Source organism: Prinia subflava, chromosome 1, assembly GCF_021018805.1.
Source record: "Prinia subflava isolate CZ2003 ecotype Zambia chromosome 1, Cam_Psub_1.2, whole genome shotgun sequence".
Lineage (NCBI taxonomy): Eukaryota > Metazoa > Chordata > Aves > Passeriformes > Cisticolidae > Prinia > Prinia subflava.
Genome location: NC_086247.1, coordinates 120,803,503 through 120,809,849, shown reverse-complemented (window position 1 = coordinate 120,809,849; position 6,347 = coordinate 120,803,503).

Below are 6,347 nucleotides of genomic sequence, written 5' to 3'. Positions count from 1 at the left end.
ACAATTTTTTTTTTCAGTCAGGAAGGGCCTGTAAAAATAATGTGCTTTGGGTACTCCTGTAAGTCACAGATGGCAACCACACGACTTAGGTATAGCAGTTGGTCACAAGGCCGAGTAGCCTCTGCAGGCATACTAGGAAATATTTGACATGTATAGACAGTATTAGCCCTTGCTTTAATTTCAGGTCTTAATAAGAGGCTATAGTGTACACTGCCAGGGATGGGTTGTCAACAGCTTCTCTGGGCAACCTGTTCCAGTGCCTCACCACCCTCAGAGTAAAAAATTCTTCCTATACTATCTAGCTTAACCCTATTCTCGATATGAAGCCATTTCCCCATGTCCTATCACTACATGTGTTTGTAATTCCTCTCCAGCCTTGTTGTAAGTCTCCTTTAGGTCCTGAAAGGTTCTCTAGGATCTCACCGGAGCCTTTTCTTCTCCAGGTTTAACAATCCCAACTTTCTTAGTCTGTGAAAGGTGTTACAGAGAGGTGCTACAGCCCTCTGATCATCGTTGTGGCCCTTCTCAAGGGTGAGACAGTTGGGATTGCCTGGGTACGTTTCTTCAGAAGACTAAAAAAGATGGATATTCCTGGAAACTCTCATTGTGTGCATAGCCTGAAGAGTGAAGGAAGGAATCCAGTCTGTGCTTGATGTTCTTTTGATACTGTTCCACAAATCATTGCTATAATTATTTGTCCTTTCAATAATTTCAAAAGCCATTTATATTTTGAAACAAAGCCTGTTTCTGTCACCACAGAATACCTACTTATAGTTGAACAGCAGTGGCTAAACTTGCTATGTGAACTTTTTTCCTAAAGATTTTTTATTACTGGTTTTGGGCAAAATTCAGTCTCTATTTGTGGTCCTAGAAAAAATCTGATATACCTGTTAACGTGGGGTCCCTTGCACCAGATAATGAAAAAGTCAGCACTTAACTAACTAACCTCTCTTGCCTCTTCCTTAGACAAATCGCCCCAACTTTGTCACATGTTTAAGCCTTCTACAGAGTTCATGGCTTGATTTTTAGGAGGCCTGTAATAAGAATATTTATATACTTAGTATATAGGATTCTGAAATAGTTGCTTTTTTATCCAGTAGCTTGATAAACACATGGACTAAAGAGGAATTCCAAAGCAGCTTGTGTTCTCCTGCCAATTTCTTCAGTATGGAGTGCTTTGTAAAGTCTGAAAACTATTACTGTACAAATTGCATTTTACTGCCTGAAACTTTGCAGTTTCTGTAACTTGTTTCAAGTGTGGATATCAAGTCTGTGTAAAGTTGCTGGTTTGAAGCGATACAGGTTAAACAGTTGTTTTTAATTATTGGTTATTGTTAGTGGTAGACAAAGATTTGTTGAGAGATTGGTTCTCCTCAATTTGTAACCCTTAAAATACAGATTTGTAACTAGATACAGCTTTTTACATTATATTTGGCTCTTCCTTCTGACTTAATAAAAATACACTGTATTCACTATTAAACAACTTTGCAGCTTGTTAGACAGTTCTTTAGATTGCTGATTTTTAAATGTTATGATGGTAAATATGCTGACTGGTATTTGTTTCCTTTTTTTTCTCCTCACTTTGTGTCAAACTGAGTTTTTCTAGTAATGAAATGCAACACTTTAAAGTCACAAGTTATGTAAAGTTATGCCGAATGTGCTGCATACATAGGCAAAAAGTTAACAAATGTTATTAATTTAAAATTACCTGATTAAATAAATGAGATATCTTCTGTAGTTAGTTGAGTTGTGCGGACATTTCTTGTCATTGTCTCCTTTCTTATACCAAACCAAATGGGTTTCTGGCTGTCATTTTGTGATTGCTCTGTGTTAATGCTGCTGTCCTGAAAAAAAACCCCACACAAACCACAAAAATCCCAGTTGTGTTTGCACCAATTCTTAGTCTGGCTGAAGAAAATACTCAGGTTAAACATAACTGGGTAGTGCTAGGTTATGTAAAAATGAGCTCATGATCAGTTATGACATCATCCTCTTATAGCCTGGTTCCTACTTCTTTGCTAGGAAAGAATAAAACTCATACTTTGTTAATTAGTATTGTATTAATTGCAAATGAATCAGAGTAATTGCTGTTAAATTGAATAAAACAAATACAGTTCCTGCAAAAAACTATTAGCATTGCAAGTGATTTTGATCAGTTCAGCACAAATGGATTCTGCACACTTTGTGGTAATCATTTTAGATTTATGGTGCAGGTCTCCTTAAAACTTTGACAGTTTCTTAGCAATATAATATAGTACATTTAGGACTTAACATATGTTGTCATAACTTAAAATGTAACTAGAACTACGTTTTTCCTTTAACTACAAATTATCTTACTTGCTTACCTAAATTGTGCTCTTGCAGCATAAAAGATTGTACTCCTTTCCTACTCTTAAGACCTTTCTCCAACATTCTCTGCATTCTCCTTGCCATTGGTGTCCTTCTCTTTCTGTTTAAAAATTGCCACCTTTTATTCAACTCCTGAATTTAGCTGCTTATGTTAAGATGTATCTACTCTGCTGACAGAGGTTTCTAAACTTGGCCTAGCAGCCAAGCCAGATGCCCCCAGATTTGTTTCTGAGGTGCCTCTCCTGAAAGGAAAAGTTGCTACACAGACCTGCTGCACTGTAGAAGCTGGAGTGCAATGCCATGGAAATAGGGCTGTGTGCTTCCTGGAACAAAATGTCACAGGACCAAACAGAGCCATGTATTTCCCTCTTACCAGCTCAAGGAGTTGTGCTTTGTTTTGCAGAGTGAATATTCAGACTAGGTCTTGCGGGATTTACCTGACTGATGTCTACTTTCACAGGCAGTTTCCACCTGACAGTGTTTTCCTATTCTCCTAGCCCTTAGCTGTGACAACATGAGAGCATGCAGCAGGAGCTAAAAGTGTTTGGTAGTACCTTCATCTCAGCAGGACCAGGAAAGAGTTGCAGAGGCTTTGTGCTTCATTCCTGCTGCTTGCTGGCACAACCCCAGCCATCAGTTTGGGTAATACCACATCAACTTCCATGTCCTAAAATGCTTGTCAGGGACTCCTACAAAAGCATTCTGGGCTCTGATTTCAAATAAATGATAGACGGTTTAAGCTAGAAAAACTTGTAAGTTATGCCCAGCAAAATTGAAACACTTGTCCAAAAAAAAGAGCCTGCAATTGTTCCAGTCTGATGCAAGTAGGAATGGTGCTTTTCTTCCTTGTAGAGCGTTGTAGCATTTTTTAACTTGGTGAGAGAACTGGATGTGATTCCCAGGGCTCCAGATGGCACCTGCCAGATGGAAGCTGATACTGTCTTAAGATGCTGGTGTTGATGGCATGAATGCAAACCTTTTGTGATGGAATTTCTTCCTAGATAAAGTAAGTGGTTAAGTTCTTGCATGCATTGCAGTGTCTGCCAAAATATTTTAATCTGGTGAAAATGTCACCCTTCTGGGGTTGGGATGGCAGAGTTTGGTTTCTTTTTTTTCCTTAATTGAATGTACAAATCCCTCAGATTTGCTTAGACCAGAGGAGGCATCATTGGCTTCTATATACAATTTTTCTTTTCCAGAAATGTTATCCAGGTGCATTGCTCTGCACAGATTTACAATTTGAAATGTGTATGTCGTTTTGCTCCCAAACCTTTGTTGAAAAGCACTGGGCTTTGTTGCCTGAGCAGGCAGGCTCAACAATCAGGAAGTTCTGTCTTTATAAAGAAAAGGCATGTTAAAGAAACTTAGAATCAAAGAATCATTTAGGTTGGAAAAGACATTTAAGGTCATTGAGTCCAAACATTACCCAGCACTGCCAAGTCCATTGCTAAACTATGTTCCTAAATGTCCCATATACACATCTTTTAAATACCTCTAGGAATGGTGAATCTACTACTTCCCACAGGCAGCCTGTTCCAATGACTGACAAGCCTTTCAGAAAAAAATCCTTCCTAATAGTCAATCTAAACCTCCTCTGGTGCAACTTGAGGCCATTTCCTCTCATCCTGTAGCTTGTCTAGGAAAAGAGACAGACCTCAACCTAGCTACAACCTCCTTTCAGGCAGCAGTAGAGAGTGACAAGAGCCCTCTGAGCCTCCGCTTCTCCAGGCTAAGCAACCCCAGCTCCCTCAGACACTCCTCATAGGACTCACTCTCCAGACCCTTCCCCAGCTCCACTGCCCTTCTCTGGACTCACTCCAGCAGCTCAATGTCCTTCTTGTCATGAGGGACCAAAACTGGACACAAGGTTCAAGGCATGGCCTCACCAGTGCCCACTACAGAGTGACAATCACCACCCTGGTCCTGCTGGCCACAGTATCCTTAATCCAAGCCAGGATGCCATTTGCCTTCTTGACCACCTGGGCATATGCTGGGCCCACATTCACCTGCTGTCGACCAGCACCACCAGGTACTTTCTGCTGGGCCGCTTTTCAGGCACTGCCTGTAGTGCTGCCTGGGGTTGATGTGACCCAAATGCAGGACCCAACATTTTGCCTCATTGTACCTCAGACCACTGGCCCTGGCCCATCGATCCAGCCTGTCCAGATTCCCCTGCAGAGCCTTCTTACCCTCCTGCAGATCAACACTCCTGCTCACCTTAGTGTTGTCCGTGAACTGACTGAGGGTGCACTCAATCCCCTCATCTGCATCATCAATAAAGATACAGAGTAGGACTGGTCCCAGTGCTGAGCCCTCTGGAACCTCTTGTGACTGAGCAACAACTGGATGTAGCACCATTCATCACCCCTCTCTGGGATCAGCCATCCAATCAGTTTTTCACCCAGTGAACAGTGCACCTGTCCAAGCCATGAGCAGCCCGTTTCTCCAGGAGAATGCTGTGAGAAGGGTGTCAAAGACTTTGCTGAAGTGCAGATGGAAAAATCCACAGCCTTTCCTTCCTCACTAAGTGAGTCACGAGATCACAGGAGATCAGGTTGGTCAACTCATGGCTAGGCCTAAAGCCCTGGTGATCCTGCACTTGCTGACACTCGAGATGACGCTGCTCACTAACCTTCCCCAGCACCAAGGTTAGACTGACAGTCCTGTCGTTCCCCAAATCCTTCCAGCCCCTCATACAGATGGGTATCACACTTGCTGACTTCCAGCCAACTCAGACCTCCCTGAATAGCAAGGGCTGCGGAGAAATGATGGATAGTGGCTTGCTGAGCATTTTCATCAGCTCCCTCTGTACCCTTGGATGGATCTCATCCAGCCCCACAGATCTGTCTTTGTCTAAGTCGTGTAGCAGGTTAATTACCATTTCCCCTTGGGTTATGGAGCTTCATTCTGCTACCTGTCCCTGTCTTCCAGCTCAAGAGGCCAGATACTCCAAGAATGACTGGACTTACTATTAAAGACTGCAGCAAAGAAGGCATTACGTATCTCAGACTGAGCTCTAACCAAAGCTATCTGTTCAGTCAGGCTGGTTTTCCCCATTGGTTCATCTCTTGCATATGAGGACAGCCTGCTCCTCTGCCTTTGAGATTTCCGCGTTGAAGAATGACCAGCCTTCCTGGACCCCCTTTCCCCTCAGAACTGCCTCCCAAGGGACAGTGTTAATCAATCTCCTAAACAGACCAAAGTCTCCCCTCCAGAAGTCCCAGGTGCAGTTCTGCTGACCCTCTTTTTCACTTCTCTGGGAACTAAAAAGTCTATCAGTGATCACTGTATCACAAGATAGGATGTGGAGACTGAATGCCATGTAGTATCACACAATTATAAGTGAAGCACCATCACCCATCCAGAGCAAAGATGAATTATGCCTCTTTGGATGGAATATGTGCAAATTACCTTATTCTCAACTTGAAGGTATTTTAAAATATAGAACTGAGAATATTTTTTCACACATTTAAAGGCATGTGTCTGCTCTGGGAAATCATAATGAAAAGAAGATGGTGGCAATTTTTTTTTCTTCTCAATAATTTCTAGATTAAATTATTTCAATCAGGAGTAGCCTCTCTATTTTTTTAAGGAAGTCACTATTTCTTATCATATTCTTCTAGAGCCCACCTTTCCCCTTTTCTATCTCTGCCCCTGTGTGCTGGACAGGCCTGGGATGTGCAAAGCAGAGAGATGCTGTCCTGGATGGACCCCTCACTTCTACAGCAGAGTTTGTCATGCTTTATTCTGAGCTTTCTGACACTGCATAACTACTCTATTTTATTCATAGAATCATAGAATGGCCTGGGTTGGAAACCTTAAGCATCACCTAGTTTCTATTCCCCCACTTAGAGGAATTTGTCTTCCTTTCACTACACCAAGTTGCTCAGAGCTCCATCCAACCTGGCCTTAGATGCTTTGACAGAGGGAGCATCCACAACTTCTTGGAGCATTCTGTTCCAGTGCCTTACCACCCTCACAGTAAAGATTTTTTTCTG